Source organism: Coptis chinensis, chromosome 6 (genome assembly GCF_015680905.1).
Source record: "Coptis chinensis isolate HL-2020 chromosome 6, ASM1568090v1, whole genome shotgun sequence".
In the NCBI taxonomy this organism is placed as follows: Eukaryota; Viridiplantae; Streptophyta; class Magnoliopsida; order Ranunculales; family Ranunculaceae; genus Coptis; species Coptis chinensis.
The window spans coordinates 16,666,505-16,685,169 of record NC_141461.1 but is presented as its reverse complement, the minus strand read 5'-3'; the positions used below and the strand labels follow the sequence as shown (position 1 = coordinate 16,685,169).

At 34.6% G+C, this 18,665-nt stretch overlaps 1 non-coding gene and 1 pseudogene across 1 annotated transcript; both read left to right on the top strand.

The window, feature by feature from the left end:
* Positions 1 to 15,733: 15,733 nt before the first annotated feature.
* Positions 15,734 to 18,304, top strand: LOC147491783 (callose synthase 12 pseudogene; annotated as a pseudogene).
* Positions 17,942 to 18,023, top strand: LOC147491784 (small nucleolar RNA J33). Its single transcript, XR_015200487.1, has one exon. It is a non-coding gene; the product is annotated as a small nucleolar RNA J33 (small nucleolar RNA).
* Positions 18,305 to 18,665: the final 361 nt, after the last annotated feature.

The following is an 18,665-nucleotide window of genomic DNA, read 5'->3' as shown; positions in this document are numbered from 1 at the left end:
TACAATGATGAAGAATAAATAATTGCAATAAGAAAAAGAGAATAAAATTTGAAGCAATTTCTAGAAGAGGAAAAAGATAATTTGTTATTTGGACATTTTTTTTACCTTTATTAGAAGTTCTCTTATAATGGCAGTGTGCTACAGTAACACAAAGATTCTTCAAGGTCGTTTCTAGAGTATTACTTTCAAATTTTTTTATTTGTTGTTTCCTTTTGGAACAGATCTCTAGTTTATTTGTTTTTTCTCTTTCTTTGCCCCTATTGGAAATCTCCCAAATTAATTTGGGAGATATTATTGGATTGAAGCGGTTATTGGGGTATGACAAAAACTTAGTTAGTTATGGGGTACATGAGTATTTTTATGGGTGTGTCCAAGATCACCCTTATCATTTGAGCCCCAATAAAAAGGAGATTTATGGGGAATCATTCTATTCATTAGTCGACATAGAAAATGAAAAAAAAAAAACACATTTGAAAGACCATTTCCTGTTTTTTTTAAGCAAATATTTTAGATTTTCTCTTTAAATTTTGACTAGGGCAAATTGGTAAGTCTAATAAAACGGCTATTAATAGTTGGATTTCAAAATATTATATATAGACATGTGTTGCTTCTTGATTAGTTGATTGGGTTTGGAGACTTTGGAGGAAATATCTTTCAGAGCAAAAAATCAGGTTAGGGTGGGGTGGCGACTTTTTAGTAATCAATGAGTGAGAAATTGTTTTTTTTTTATATTAGAGGGTGAGAATTTGTTGCACACAGTTAGTCCGTGTGCTTGTTAACACTCCAACTTAATCCTCCACCTGTCCAATCTTTAAATAAAAATAAAGTTAATCGAAATAAACTGAAAAAAATAAAGTAATAATGTTCTCTTTCCTTTATCTCTCTTCTACATTTTATTCTCTCTAAACACTTTTCCTGCTTCTAGAAAATTGGTTTAAGGGAGTCCGTTGAGAATTGTTTGGACTCCAAAACTAGAGGCATAATATTTTTAGTTTTTACATCTAAGTTGGACCAAAACCAGAATTCGACAGTCACTTTTGGAAGTTATGGACAAGAATAACCTCTTTATTTATTTGCAACTATTGGAAATAACGAGATTTCCTCCTCCATAATCTCTTAAAATTTTATAAATATTAAAATACACTTGATTTAATGCATTTTAACTAAATAATTAAATTATTTGAACTCAACATTTTTAATAAATAGTCAAGAGAATTTACTTATAATAACATATTTTACATTTTAAAATGCATATGGTGTAAAAACTTACAAATTGCTACGCCTTTCATATTGTAGGCCCTTGGACAATACTTTGTGGAGCAATCACACCAGTACCTTTTGCTGTTATGAGTGGTTTAGATTCAATACACCACTCTCTCTTTTGCGTACACTAGCTTTACTCATAGTTATCTTATTCGATCTTATTCTGGTAGTTATCTTGGAAGGGTGAAAAAGATAAAAAATTATATTAAAAAATAATAGGTGGCGAACTGGTCTCGAGTCAAAAGCTTAGATTCTAAAGATTTTCTATAAAAAAACACTTACGTGGATAAAAACAATGCAGGGGGTATTAAAATCCAAAAAAAGCATTGGTCGGGCTTTTGAGTTGTTTTAAAAAAAAAATGAAACTCTCTAGCTAAATTTCTTGTTTCATGAAATCACCAAGTTAATAACGCATTATCACTACCCACCTCAACCTCAACAGATTTTTCAAAGCCATTAGTTTAAGATCCATTAAGAATGAATTTGGTGTTTGGAACACATCATCTTTTGTTAGTGTTGACGTGTTGTAGTTTGTGAATTTTTCATGGAGTTTCTAGGTGGAAAACATATTCTGATTCGGTCTAGTTCACCGGAATTTCATCGTACTTTAATGGATTTTTGGCCGGAAAATGGTATTTAAGATCGAAATAAGAAATAAAATGAGAATAACTCAAAAGCTCTTAATGAGAACTTGGATTGTTGCTTAAAAATTTAAAATAAAATCAATTAATTATGTCCTGGCGCAGGTGGGCGTGTGGTATAGTGGTCGAGCATGAGAGAAGAAAGAAGAAAGTATTATGAGAAAAAAGAAAAGGAAGAAGAGAGAGAAGGGGAAGAATAATTTATTTCTTTTATATTTTTATTTGATTTTGTTAACTTTCACTTCTTTGAAGCTAGACACAAGACGCGTGGAGGGATAAGCTCGAGTGTTAACAAACACATAGATATAGCAGTTGCATGTGCAATAAATTCGCACTCGTAATGAATTCAGCATACATAATTTGGATGACACCCCAACAACTTGATCCAAGATCCACAGGGAGTGACCCCAGTACAGATCTGGGGAAAACAGTAACTATCAGAACCATGTTTTTTTTAATCACTCACATGGTTGGAGTAGATAAAAGGTCAAGTATACTCTTGATGCAAAATTAAAAACGGCGAGTAGATGAAAAATCAAGTATACTCCTGTCGTGAAATAATAAAAGGCCCAGTCTAACCGAAACAACTCGGTGTATATAATTGTTCATATCTATTTGGGGTATGAATAATTGTTCATATCTATTTGGGGTATCAACATAATGTATGATCAATAAGAACACCTATTAGAGTATGAACAATCATTGTTTATACCTTAACATGAGTTATGAACAATCATTGTTCATACTTTAATATATTGTATGAGGTACAACGTTCACCTATTTGGGTATGAACAAACATTATTTATACATCAATATAAGCTATGAACACTCATTGTTTATAGCAAATCGACATAAAGGGTAAAAGTGGAAAATATTTATTTCAAATCTGGGTTATTTGTCCTTACGGATTATTTTCACTCGAAAATTGGTTTTTCAGGGTTATTTTCTCCTGAAAATTGTCCTTGAGAGTGATTAAAAAAAAAACGTTGGTTCTGAGAGTGATTTTCACTTGAAAATGGGCCTTGGGACCAATTTCTTGCAAGATCCAACTATATGTGGCCCCAGTCTAAATGGTATTTACGGATTTTAGGAAGTTGGATGAGATGTCAATGCCATGTGGAAGAAACATAATTTTCAATGTAAAAATGAGGGATAAATGAGTCTATTGGATTTTTATATAGTATATCTTTTTGACCGAGTTCTAATATAGGTTTTGGGACGTATTGGACTATTGGTACTTGGTAGCCTATCGGAACTCTGGAAGTACAATTTTTCCTAGCAAAACTCCAAAATGAATTTATTATAGGTACTATTCTAGATTTTGGACAACGGTCTCTTCAAGTTATTGTGCATGATATGACAATTTTTTTCTAATCCAATTTCATTTTGCACTTTGTAATCTCTAAGCAATATATTATCTATAATATTATGTGTACAATGAGTATTGAGTATATATCATGGATGTTAGAGAAGTCCCGTGTACTTTAAAATAATTTTTTTTTTATAAAATTTCCTTGTTATTCGATTTATTAGGAAACCTTTCCTACTTAGTTTTGTAGGTATTGATAGTGCCAAGTAGATATACACGTCACCATAACTCCATCAGAAGAGGTCGCCTAGGAAGGAAACCTTTCCTATTTAGTGTTGTGGGTATTAAAGGACTCTTCTACCACTTTTAGATTTTTTCAGCGTTATGAAAATGTCTTAAACCATTTTTATTACAAAAACTAACACTTTGATATAAAAGTTGTTATATTACTACTTCATATGTTTTTTTGTATTATGCTGAGAATGAAGTGGCATCTGCGATTGGTGGTTGAAAACCAAGAATGTAACCTTTCCTATTGGTGGTTGAAAACCAAGAATGTAACCCCAGAACATGGTTCCATTTAAATGGACCTTGTGGATAGGTCATTGAGTGCTCATATATGGATTTTGAGTCAATAACATATACCTCATCTTTATGTCTGTTAGATCATTTTGGTGGATTATCATAGGATTTAGATTGATTAGATTCATTCAAACATACAAAAAGATGAACCTTAAATAAGAAACACTTGTTGTAACTTGGAAAACTTACCTATTATTGGGAATGAGAGCTTCTTGGAATAAAAAAATAATAGTTGAAGAGCATGCTGATAGTTGTGTGAGAAAAAAAGAGTTTTCTCGATTCAATCAATTGTTAATTGTTTGATTTTAATGGAAAGTTAATTATATTTAAGAAATGGAGTTTGATTTCAATTTTCATTGTTGACATAAGTGAGAATATCATAGTTTTTTTTTTCCATACTTACTAAAAGTGATGCATTGCTTTAATTTAGTAAACAACGTCATTTAGTTTCATCATAAATTGACATTTTGAATGCATTCCTAATTAATAGGATTAAATTTTGGGATTTTCCATTTTCATAATAAGTCAACCCTTTCTATAAATTTTGTACAGGTTTGACATGGTATGGTAGAGCTAGAGAGAGAAATAACTATCTCTCATATTAGAGTGCCACCTAGGAGAGACAAAAATCTCTCTTAGAGGTCTCGGTCTACTTTAGAATATAGAAACAAATAACATGTCAATAATACATTCCATGAAGAAGTGCATTTATGATCCATTATTTAGGAAGGATTGGAGCAAATCAAATGCAAAGAGTTGTTGCTGACATCAAGAACCTTCTACGTGCTAGAAAGAAATTCGTGTAGAATATGAAGTACTTCAAAGATCTCATATGAAGTTATAGACCCATAGGGGATATGCTCTCATGCATTAATTGTTTTCTCTATTTTCAGCGTCATGTTTTTACCCTCAGGTGATCAAGATCCTTTTGTTGGATTTCCATAGGATTTAAATTAATTAGATTCATTCATGCACCTTAAATAAGAAACACTTACCGTAACTTGAAAAATTTACCAATTATTAACAATGAGAGCTTCTTGGAATAAAAGGAAAATAGTCGAAGATTCAATCAATATATTGTTAATTTTGGTATTAATTTTTTGATTTTAATAGAAAGTTACTTAATTAAGAAATGGAGTTTGACTTCAATTTTCATGGTTGACATATGTGAGAAATATTATAGATTTTTTTTTTCTTATTTACTAAAAGTCTGAAAGTGATGCATTGCTTTAATTTAGGAGAGAACGTCAGTTAGTTTCGTCATAAGTTGACTTTTTAAATGCATGTCCTAATTAATAGGATTGAATTTTGGGATTTTCCAGTTTCCTAATAACTCAGCCCTTTCTATAAATTTTGTTGACGTGGTATGTACGGTAGAACTAGAGAGAAATAACTATATCTCATATTAGAGTGCCACGTAGGACAGAGAAAAATCTCTCTTAGAGGTCTTGGTCTACTTTAGAATATAGAAACCAATAACATGTCAATAATACATTCCACGAAGTAGTGCATTTATGATCCATTATTTAAGAAGGATTGGAGCAAATTAAATGCAAATATTTGTTGCTGACATCAAGAACCTTCTACGTGTTAGAAAGAAATATTATAGTCAACGTTGTGCCCAATGCTTCTTAGTAAGCACACGGAGTCGAGGCTCAGAAGTCTCGATGTGGAGGAACCAATATCCTAATTACTTTTATGATGGTCTATAGTGGCTGACTTCCATTATTGAAAATAAAAACAAAAAGGAAAAGAATCAAGTTAATTCCCATATTCAATTCAAGAATTGCAAGACTTCCACCAACGCTTATTTGATGCAATAGAACTATTACATAAGACCATTTTACCCTAACTAATGATTAACTTCGCCTAAGATAGTCTGACACTTATCATCTATGAATATAGATTGAGCAAATTAGAGGTGCATCATTATTAGTCTCTCTCTCTCATATATATATATATATACATGCGAGTAGGTTCCGTTTACCATACTTTTTATACCATAGTTTATACCATGCCCCACAACTTTACGTACAACGTGAATTATAACCTAGTTTTTTGTGGATGTGTTCAACTGACCATGAAGATCACCTATATAAAATTTCAAATCATTTGATAATGTTTAATTATGTCAAAAGATGATTGCAACATCGAATAATTTGAGTCGTTACAAAAATTCAAAGTTGACAATAATTTTTAACTAGGTTAGAGATTTCCAAATGAGATAAATTTTTGTGTAGATGCTATCTATGATTAGTAGATCATATCCACAAATTATTAGCTCTTAACTCATTTTGTAGTGGGGTGTGGTATAAACTATGGTATAACAACTGTGGTAAATGGAAACCTACTCAGATATATATATATATATATATATATATATATATATATATATATATATATATATATATATATATATATATATATATATCGGGCCGGATAGGTAGACAGCCAAAATCGAGACAGCCGTCAAACAGCCAAATATCCACCGTTGGATCACGTTTAAATCAAAACACCCAAATATATCTAATCACCTCTTACGAAGGGTTTTCTCTCTCCTATTCCTCTCTCCAATTTTCTCCAAATTCAAACCCAACAATTTTCGGTAAATCAAAAATTGAAACCGAAAATGGAAAATTGTACCGAAAATTGAAATCAACAATAGCTATCTATCATTTTGGGCTGAATACCATAGAATTGCACTCTTTGGGAGCTCAATGTAAAATACCCTTGTTTATTGATTCTGAATGTTTGATTGGTGATGTTGCTAAGAATCAAGTTGCTATGAACCCAATCAACACTGTCGTTGCTAAGATCTAATGATTTATATATATATATATATATATATATATATATATATATATATTTCTATTGTAAAATGTTCAAGATATTAAATTTATATTGATTTAGATCTTTTGTAAACTATTTGAGTTGACAATAATTTTTAACTAGGTTAGAGATTTCCAAATGAGATAAATTTTTGTGTAGATGCTATCTATGATTAGTAGATCATATCCACAAATTATTAGCTCTTAACTCATTTTGTAGCGGGGTGTGGTATAAACTATGGTATAACAAGTGTGGTAAATGGAAACCTACTCGTATATATATATATCGGGCCGGATAGGTAGACAGCCAAAATCGAGACAGCCGTCAAACAACCAAATATCCACCGTTGGATCACGTTTAAATCAAAACACCCAAATATATCTAATCACCTCTTACGAAGGGTTTTCTCTCTCCTATTCCTCTCTCCAATTTTCTCCAAATTCAAACCCAACAATTTTCGGTAAATCAAAAATTGAAACCGAAAATGGAAAATTGTACCGAAAATTGAAATCAACAATAGCTATCTATCATTTTGGGCTGAATACCATAGAATTGCACTCTTTGGGAGCTCAATGTAAAATACCCTTGTTTATTGATTCTGAATGTTTGATTGGTGATGTTGCTAAGAATCAAGTTGCTATGAACCCAATCAACATGGTTGCTAAGATCTAATGATTTATATATATATATATATATATATATATATATATATATATATATATATATATATATATATATATATATTATTTCTGTTGTAAAATGTTCAAGATATTAAATTTATATTGATTTAGATCTTTTGTAAACTATTTGATATGTTAGTAGTAGTTAGAAGAATGTGTAGATGAATGAATGTTGAATCAACTGATTGAATTTGTGTACGAATTATTTGATTGTATGTTGGAATAATGAATTTAATTTTAATTTAATTTGTAATTCAAATCGATGATTGCATTACATTTGGATATTCAATTTAAATGTGTGTATTTGGTGAGGATATCTTGTAGTATTTTTGAATACATTGATTGGGGAAGTGCTTACTATTTTTTATTATTATTATTTTGATTTTAGATGCGAAGAGGTTGATTGGAATGAGGTTTTATGATACCTCTGTTCAGAGTGACATAAAATTGTGGTCATTCAAGGTTACGCCTACGCCTGCTGACAAGCCTGTGATTACTGTCAATTACAAGGGTGAGGAGAAGACTTTTGCTGCTGAATAAATTTCTTATATGGTCCAAGGTCTGAAAGTGATTTTCTTATTTATTAAAAGTTTGAAAGTGATGCATTGCTTTAATTTAGGAGAGAACGTCAATTAGTTTCGTCAGAAGTTGACTTTTTAAATGCATGTCCTAATTAATAGGATTGAATTTTGGGATTTTTCAGTTTCCTAATAAGTCAACCTTTTCTATAAATTTTGTTGAGGTGGTATGGTAGAGCTAGATAGAGAAATAGCTATATCTCAATATTAGAGTGCCACCTAGGAGAGATAAAAATCTCTCTTAGAGGTCTCAGTCAACTTTAGAATATAGAAACCAATAACATGTCAATAATGCATTCCATGAAGCAGTGCATTTATGATCAATTATTAAATGCAAATATTTGTTGCTGACATCAAGAACCTTCTACGTGTTAGAAAGAAATATTATAGTCAACGTTGTGCCCAATGCTTCTTAGTAAGCACACGGAGTCGAGGCTCAGAAGTCTCGATGCAGAGGAACCAATATCCTAATTACTTTTATGATGGTCTACGGTGGCTAACTTCCACTATTGAAAATAAAAACAAAAAGGAAAAGAATCAAGTTAATTCCCATATTCAATTCAAGAATTGCAAGACTTCCACCAACGCTTATTTGATGCAATATAACTATTACATAGGACCATTTTACCCTAATTAATGATTAATTTTGCCTAAGATAGTCTGACACTTTTCATCTATGAATACAGATTGAGCAAATTAGATGTGCATCATTATTAGGCTCTCTCTCTCTCTCTCTCTCTCTCTCTCTCATATATATATATATATATATATATATATATATATATATATACATACGAGCAGGTTCCGTTTACCACACTTTTTATACCATGCCCCATAACTTTACGTACAACATGAATTATAACATAGTTTTTTGTGGATGTGTTCAACTAACCATGAAGATCACCTATATAAAATTTCAAATCATTTGATAATGTTTAACTATGTCAAAAGATGATTGCAACATCGAATAATCTGAGTCGTTACAAAAATTCAAAGTTGACAATGATTTTTAACTAGGTTAGAGATTTCCAAATGAGATAAATTTTTGTGTAGATGCTATCTATGATTAGTAGATCATATCCACAAATTATTAGCCCTTAACTTATTTTGTAGCGGGGTGTGGTATAAACTATGATATAAAAAGTGTGGTAAATGGAACCTATATATATATATATATATATATATATATATATATATATATATATATATATATATATATATATATATATATATCGAGCTAGGTAGATGTACCAAAATCAAACAACCGATCAAAAATATCCACCGTTGGATCACGTTTAAATCAAAACACCCAAATATATCTAATCACCTCTTACGAAGGGTTTTCTCTCTCCTATTCCTCTCTCCAATTTTCTCTAAATCCAAACCCAACAATTTTCGGTAAATCAAAAATTGAAACCGAAAATTGAAATCAACAATAACTATCTATCATTTTGGGCTGAATACCATAGAATTGCACTCTTTGGGAGCTCAATGTAAAATACCCTCGTTTATTGATTCTGAATGTTTGATTGGCGATGCTGCTAAGAATCAAGTTGCTATGAACCCAATCAACACTGTCTTTGGTAAGATCTAATGTTCAAGATATTAAATTTATATTGATTTAGATCTTTTGTAAACTATTTGATATGTTAGTAGTAGTTGGAAGAATGTGTAGATGAATGAATGTTGAATCAACTGATTGAATTTGTGTACGAATTATTTGATTGTATGTTGGAATAATGAATTTAATTTGTAATTCAAATCGATGATTGCATTACATTTGGATATTTAATTTAAATGTGTGTATTTGGTGAGGATATCTTGTAGTATTTTTGAATACATTGATTGGGGAAGTGCTTACTATTTTTTTTTTAATTATTTTGATTTTAGATGCGATGAGGTTGATTGGAATGAGCTTTAATGATACCTCTGTTCAGAGTGACATGAAATTGTGGTCATTCAAGGTTACGCCTGGGCCTGCTGACAAGCCTGTGATTACTGTCAATTACAAGGGTGAGGAGAAGACTTTTCCTGCTGAATAAATTTCTTCTATGGTCCAAGGTCTAAAAGTGATTTTCTTATTTATTAAAAGTTTGAAAGTTATGCATTGCTTTAATTTAGGAGAGAATGTAAATTAGTTTCGTCAGAAATTGACTTTTTTAAATGCATGTCCTAATTAATAGGATTGAATTTTGGGATTTTTTAGTTTCCTAATAAGTCAGCCTTTTCTATAAATTTTGTTGAGGTGGTATGGTAGAGCTAGAGAGAGAAATAGCTATATCTCAATATTAGAGTGCCACCTAGGGGAGATAAAAATCTCTCTTAGAGGTCTCGGTCAACTTTAGAATATAGAAACCAATAACATGTCAATAATGCATTCCATGAAGCAGTGCATTTATGATCCATTATTTATGAAGGATTGGAGCAAATCAAATGCAAATAGTTGTTGCTGACATCAAGAACCTTCTACTATATGCGCTAGAATGAAATATTATAGTCAACGTTGTGCCCAATGCTTCTTAGTAAGCACATGGAGTCGAGGCTCAGAAGTCTCGATGCATAGGAACCACTAATCTAATTACTTTTATGATGGTCTACGGTGGCTGATTTCCACTATTGGAAAATAAAAACAAAACAAAAAGAATCAAGTTAATTCCCATATTCAATTCAAGAATAGCAACACTTCCAATGTTTATTTGATGCAATAGAACTATTACATGTATAAGACCATTTTAGCCTAATTGATGATTAACTTTGCCTAAGATAGTTTGACACTTTTCATCTATGATTACAGAGCAAATTAAATGTGCATCATTATGAGGCCTCTTGATCTGTGTGTGTATATATATATATATACAGGATGGATCTTAGAAGTACATACTTATTTTAAGTTAAACTAAGTACGTAAGTAAAACTTCACCTAAAAAATGAATTCAAACCTAATTTTTTGTGGATATCATCTACTGACCATAAACATCATCTCTACAAAATTTCAACTCATTTGGAAATATCTAACTTAGTTAGGCAAAAGATGATTGCAAAAGTACTATTTTCTAGACCATTAGATTTCTTTTTAAAGATGACAACAATTTTTAGCTAGGTTAGAAATTTCCAAATGAGCTCATATTTTGTGGAGATGATCTTTATGGTATGTAGGTATTACCCACAAAACATTAGAGTTGAATTCATTTTCTAAGATCGGGTATATATATACAGCCCCGCTCTTAAGCGGATGTACTTAAATAGACTTTATCTAAAATTTGAAATATCACGCGAAATATACTTGTGAAGGTTTTAAAAATCGGGTCCTAAAAACTGAAAACCCCAAACTTCTCTCCTATTTTCTCTCTCCCCAATATCTTTCTTTCGTGAGAACACTCCCTCCTACATACCACTTTCTCTCTCTCTCTCTCTCTCTCTTTCGCCTATTTTCCTCAAATCGGTTCACAAAATTCATGAGATTGAAATTCTATCGCTATGGAGTCCGAGTATGGTAGTTTTGAAACAAATTGAATTGATCGTGTTCTTGGGGTCTGATTTTAAGGGTTGCGGCTTGGGTGAGTGATAAGAGCCCAAAACTGTAGTTTTAACCCCTTAATAATCATACTGTTAGACCAATTATGTGAATAATAAGTAAGAGTTAATACTGATTACGTGTTTTTATGCATTTCAGGCTTCAAAGTCCATTATGTGCAGAACTGTGCCACTTTAGCGAGATAAAGGAGCAACAGTCAGCAGAACTTCGAATGCCATATCTTTGGACTCAAACCTCGGAATTGGGCCTACCTTATGTCAAAACGACCGTCTCGGAAAGAGCTTTCCAATGGTCCAAGCCTTGACCCAATCAGAGGAGCAGAAGTGGATGAAAAGTCTGTGGAAGCCAACTGCAGCTGAAGAGGCCTTTTTGGACTGAAAGAATTGGGTTTTGGGCCTGATTCTCTGGCCCAAAACATGGTTCCAAGCCCATGCACGAATTTTGGATCTGGATGTATAAAAACAAAAGCTTAGCTCTTTGTTAATGGTAGCTAGTTAGACCTAAATTAATATATAGAATTCTAGATCTAGTTTTATTAATAGATTAAGTTTTAGTTCCATTTGAATTCCTGTTTTAGATTAAATCTTTGAATGATTGTTCTTGATTGATTAGATTAATAAAATAGTTAGCTGTCAATTTCGAATTTTGTCATTTCCATTCTAGATCTAAATTAAATTCTTGTTATTATTCCATTCCAGCCATTAAATTAGATTCATTATTGTTAACTAAGTAAATCTCAATTTCTTACATTATGTTTAGTTTAGATTCAATGGGAAATGTTGGGTTGATGACTCAAGGCTAAACCTCCATTAGAGGGGTTGATGAAGCCTTGATGAAAACTTAGTGGTTAGTATAGAATTTGGTAGTAGAATCTATTCCACTCTAGAAGGTCGAGTGTTTTTCATGCCATGAGAATGGGTGGACGACCTCACATGCTAGTTAGTATCCGTAGTAATGCCATGAACACTAGGGATTAGACTCGAAATTCTTGCCGTTAAAATGTAAGAATCGAGATACGACAATAATCTATACTAGGTTATTAAGTTGGAGTCGAGGTGGATTTAATTCCCCTCTATTCCTTTATCTAGAGTCAAACAATCGTATTTCCGTAGCCAGTAGATTATCTTTAGTTATATTTTATCTTGTTATTTATTATATCTAGTTATTTAAAATAACGCGTCTTGTTAGCATAACATTTCGTAAAGCTCTCATTGACTTAAGAGAGATTTCTTAGACTTAGAAAACAATCCATGCTAGGGAACTAGGAGTGGAACGAACTTCCTACTCCACTTAGTGCAATTCGCATCGAGAGTAGAAGCTTTGATAATAGACTCGTAAAAGTTAAGTTTTAGTTTACTTACGTTTTGAATTCATAGTTCATTTCGTAGGTAAACTACTCATTTTATAATTATCAGTGAGTATTTTTGGTAAGCTCTGAGTCTAGCTTCCAAGATTTGATTTAATACAAACTGATGTAAACATAAGATCATTTCTCCATTTCTTCAGCTCCAGTTGCTTGCAATAATTTGGAGTATTTGTTTTTGAATAAGAAGCTTCAAAACAGAAAATTGAGATATGGATTCAAGTTTGTGAAGTAACTTACATAAAGTTAATTTACTTAGTGTAGTCTGCAACTCTTCATTGTTTGGGTGAGTCAGGAGTCACGGTGCTTTTGTGTAGAATTATGTTGTCAAAACTCAAAATAGGTTTGACACTGTCTCATACTTGAAACTTTGCAAGCTATCTATCTACTTCCTAACAAAAGAAAAACAGTGTTGCTACACCATTGAATCATTAATTGGTTCTATTTTTTTTAAGACATATACCTTGTTGGGAATAATTGGCTTTAATCGTATCAAATGGTTGATGCGAGAATTTGGGCTAGTAGTCATGAAATTAATGGACAAACCATTGAAATTATTGATGTGGTGTTGCAAATAAAAATCTATTTGTAGAATTCTTAGGGCAAGTACTTAATTCAACTGCGCAAACATAAGATGATATGTGTGTGTGTGTGTGTGTGTGTGTGTGTGTGTGTGTGTGTTTCCGATAATAGATGATATATGTGTTTTGAATCTCATTATGTATGTATATAAACTGGAGAGTGGCAATTTCAAGATATAAATTGTCAGAAGCTTCAACTACACTTCTTCATAATCCCCACAAGTACAATCCTATTTTGTTTTGATGCTGATTCAGGTCGGGATTGGACTTAATACATTCTTCCTTATAGTGTTTATGCTCCCAGTATTGGCTCATGATTTGTACGAAAAACAAGCTTGTATTCTTTTATTTGTTTTACTTAGCTTGGTGTGGCTTTGGTTGGTTTGGCTGGGTTCTGTCAGTTGCGGAGTGATATTTAGCATTCAAAGAAGCCCCTGAATTTTCTATCATGGAAGTGATGAGGGAGTGTCCAACCTTTGATATTGGAGGAGCTTAAAAAGAAAATATGTGTTGTTAAGCCTTTTGTTTTTTTGGGCATCATTCTCTTTGTGGATAGAATTTGGAATCTGATTAAAAACAAGGATGAAAAATATTTGATTCATACTGCGATTATAATGTCTTGTTTTGTGGTGTCGTTGCTTGTTTTCAAGGGTTATCTAGTTAATCTTCGGAAGTGGGATATGTACAGTTCGAAATGGGTTCGGCGTAGCAACGGTTTTTGCAGTCGATACTGGGTTTCTTACTGGTTTAACATGTGAGCTTTTGCTTCTTACTTTTGATAGTCCAATTGAGAAGGAACCACTGTGAGTTCAGAATGTGCATCCTGCCTGTGTTTGATAACTTTGAGAGGGCTAAAGCTCAAATCAAGTTAGAGACTAACTCTTGTGGCCGTGAATGGTGAAGGTGTCTGCGGAGCCAAGAACCAAAGCGTATTTGTGACTGGGAAAGTGGGAGATCATTTTTTTTTTTGCTAATCTTTTTGTAAGTTTAACCTGTATGGAGCAAATTTTAATGTCTGTATTGTGTTTTTGCAATTTGCAAAGCTTTATAAGCCAATGTCAGTTTATCGTATCTCATATTTACTTTTTGCAATTCAGAATTTTTTTGTGCAGCTAGAACGTAAATAGCTATTATTTTCTCATCAATTGGTGGTATTATAGTGGAGTTAGAAGTGTGTAACAGAAATCGCACCAGTAACACAAAGACTACTGGCAAAGACAGTTTGAACTATATTGTCAGCTGAACTGAGCTTTTTGTTTTGACAATCTACTGGAACATCACCATCTCGCCATGGTTCAGGGTACACTTTCTTACCTGTCCCTAGATTACTGTTTCAGTTCAGATTAAAAGAAAACTCTCAAATAGTAGAAAAAGAAAGTTTCTTGTATTGTCATTGTAGTAGCCGTTTTCATAGATGGACCATATCATGTATTGGGCCCAGGGAATAGGCCCAATACCATACTATGCCCCATGAAGTGAACCTAAGAGAGGGATATAAAAAGAAAGAGAGGGGAGGGAGGAGAGAGAGAGGGGGGGGGGGGGGGAGAAGGAAAGAAGAGAGGCAACTCATGAGAAAATAAAGAGAGGCAAAGAGAAAGAGTGGAGGTGAACTACGACGGCTTGATCCCGAAACGGGTACGTAGGCAACCTAATTGGTGCAGCCGATCCAAAATGAGAGCCGGAGTACGAGTAAAGTTATAGGTCGCGATCAGGGTCGCAACAATTGGCGTCATCTGTGGGGATCGGTTTCTCAATAGGCTCAGCTCGTTTTTTTACCACTAAGGACTCTGTCACCGAACTCATTCGGAACCGGAAGTGAGTCAATGAGAAAATTGTTGGTGGGTTGGTGTCCTTTAACATCAGTTCTTAAATGATCTAGTTTGATAATCTTTCGTTTCTTCTCGACAGCGATTTCTGATGATTTCTCAGCGAGAAACTGAAGGAAGAGATCAATGGATAGAGATATTAGTAAAAGGGTTTCTGATGTTATTTTATGTGATGTCTTGGTCTAGTTTCATTATATATCTTCTTTAATCGATCTGCCCAGTGGGAATGATGGTCGAAGAATCTCTGTTTCTTCGTCGTTGTTAGTGGTGGGGGTGTTGGTGTTCTCTTCTTTTGCCATTATTGATTAAGTTGAAGGAAAATAAGAGGGATGGTGTTGCCGATGCAAGTTGCAGTACAGCAAAATTTCGGGATTCAGTTCGTTGCTAACATAGTTTACTCAGTCTTGTAAATTACACAATGAGTTATTGCTAGATATGAGGTGGTGGAGTTGGATTTGATACGTGTTTCTAGGAGTTTTGGTTAGTGATTGATGTTGGGTGGTGGTGCTCCAATCAGGTCTGGCGGCGGGTGGAGAAGATGAGGAAATGGGTCGGTTTGGACCCATTTCAGATCTTGGCAAACTGGGCATGGTCTTGGGCTTGGGCCTTTCGGGTAACTATATATATGCTAGTTTTTATGTGACTAAAGGGAAGCGAAAGGGTGTTGGTAAGACAGGTTTTGTTGAGCAGAGGTCATTTTTGAATGTGTTTAGGAGCTTTGATTGACTATGGATTATGCATTTATTGTTTCTTCAAGCTGCAATTATAGTTGCGTGGGAGGAAGAGTCAAAGTGGGCTTATCCGTGGCAAGTTTTGAGAAATTTTGACGCGCAGTTTCGGGTACTAAGTGTGTTTATCACTTGGGCAGGACTTAGATTGTTTCAATCCTTACTAGATTTTTTCACTCAGTATGGATTGGTGTCGAGCGAGACAAGGTAGCCTGGCCTGAGGATGGTGCTAAAGAGTGTTGCTGCTATAGTATGGACAGCTGCATTTGTTGTTATATATGTACTGGTTTGGAGATGGTCTAGCAAAGCAGAAGTAATGCATAAGGTTTTCCTTATAGCAGCACCTGTATATCTCCTCCCAGAGGTACTAGCAATGGTTCTATTGGTTCTACCTTGGGTGCGGAACTTTCTCGAGGAAACTAACTGGAGAATCTTTAATGCCTTAACTTGGTGGTTCCAGATGCGAATTTTTGTTGGCCGTGGCCTTAGTGAAGGGATTGTTGACAACATGGAGTGCTCAGTTTTCTAGATTCTCATTCTTGCCGCGAAGTTTAGTTTCAGTTTCTACTTCCAGATTATGCCCATGGTTGAATCGACGAAGGCTGTATGGAAGCTTAAAAGAATAGACTATGATTGGCTTGAGTTATTTAGTATCACTAACAGATTGGCGGTCGGGCTATTATGGCTTCCAGTGCTTTTGATTTGCCTTATGGATATACAGAGATGGTACTCAATATTCTCTTCTTTGGTTGGATCATTGGTGGGTTATTTGACCATTTGGGTGAGATTCGGAACATCCAACAGTTGAGGCTAAGGTTTCAGTTTTTTACAAGTACACTGCAGTTTAATCTCATACCCCAGGAGCAACAGTTTAGAACAAGAAGTACAATGATGAATAAATTCAATGATGTTATACACCGACTGAAGTTGCGGTATGGACTAGGCTGGCCTTATAATAAGCTTGAATCAAACCAGCTTGGGGCGAACAAAGTCACCCTCCTATGGAATGAGATTATTTCAATTTTCAGGGAAGAAGACATCTTAAGTGACCATGAGGTGGAACTCTTGGAATTGCCAGCAAATGAGTGGAACATTAGAGTTATTAGATGGCCTTGTTTTCTCCTGTCCAATGAATATTGGCGGGCTCGGTCAAGCAAGAGAGTTGTCAGACACATCAGACAAGAGGATTTGGAGGAAAATATCCAAGCATGAGTACAGAGGGTGTGCTACTATTGAAGCATATGATAGCACCAAGCATTTGTTGAGTGTCATTCTCAAAGACAATACAGAAGATAAAAGCATCATCTTCAACCTTTTTGTGGAGTTAGATGATGACTCAATTTGGATTCAGAAGTTCATGAAAATCTACAAAACGACTGCAGTACAACAGATTCATGCGAAGTTAGTATCCCTTGTGGATTTCCTGAATAAGCCTAAGAAAGATCTCAACAAGTTGGTGAACGCGCTGCAGGCCTTGTACGAGGTTTTGATTCGAGATTTCCCAAAGGTGAAGAGGACGTTAGAACAACTAAAAGAAGATGGTTTAGCACCTTTGAGTCCAGCTACTAACTCAGGTTGGCTTTTTGAGAATTCCATCGAGTTGCCTGACATTGAAAATGCTACCTTCTACCGCCAGGTTCGTTGTTTGCGTATAATTCTAACATCTAGGGACTCTATGGTCAACGTCCCAATTAATCTTGAGGCAAGACGCCGTATTGCCTTCTTCAACAACTCCTTGTTTATGAATATACACGATGCTCCCCAAGTTGAAAAAATGATGGCTTTCAGTGTCCTTACTCCTTACTATAACGAAGAAGTTTTGTACAACAAAGAATAGTTGCGAATTGAGAATGAAGATGGCGTCTCAACACAGTTCTATCTGCAGAAAATTTACGATGATGAGTGGAGAAATTTCTTAGAGAGGATGCGCAGAGAAGGCATGGTGTATGAAAATGAAATAGGGAATAACAAGCTAAAAGATCTCCGCTTCGGGAATGCATTATAGAGGCGGACATTAGCTCAAATCTTGTAAGAGGCATGATGTATTACCATAGAGCTCTCGGGATCTTTGGCATTCCTTGATTCTGCTTCCGAGATGGACATTAGGGAGAGATTAGAAGACCTTGCTCCTGTTAGTTCAAAGAGACAAGGCACTGAAATGGAGCCTCAAGCATCAGGCTCAGATGTGTCACGTTCTTCACGAAGTATGAGCAGAATGAATAGTGAGGTAAGTGTAGCATTCAGAGGTCATGAGTATGAAACTGCTCTTAGGAAATACATATATGTGGTTGTTCGCTAAATTTGAGGAACTCAGAAAGCTAAGAAAAACCCACATGTAGAGGAGATATTATATCTCATGAGGAACAATGAAGCCCAATTAAGCGGATGAGTGCGGGGGGACGAGCCCTCCGCGGACCCTCATGTCTGAATCAAACATGGGGCAGGTTAAGCTGTTCCCGGATGTGCATTCCGAAGGAGAGCGGAGGGGTTTGAGAAGACCCTTCTCGGATATGTCGCAGGGCTATCCGAATGAGTATGGGGGGGATGAGCCCTCTGCGGACCCTCGTGTCCGAATCAAACATGGGGCAGGCTGAGCTGTTCCCGGAGGTGCATTATGAAAGAGAGCGGAAGGGTTCAAGAAAACCCTTCGCGGATATGTCGTGGGGTTATCCGAATGAGTGCCGGGGGGGGGGGGGGGATGAGCCCTCCGCGGACCCTCATGTCCGAATCGAACATGGGGCAGGCTGTGC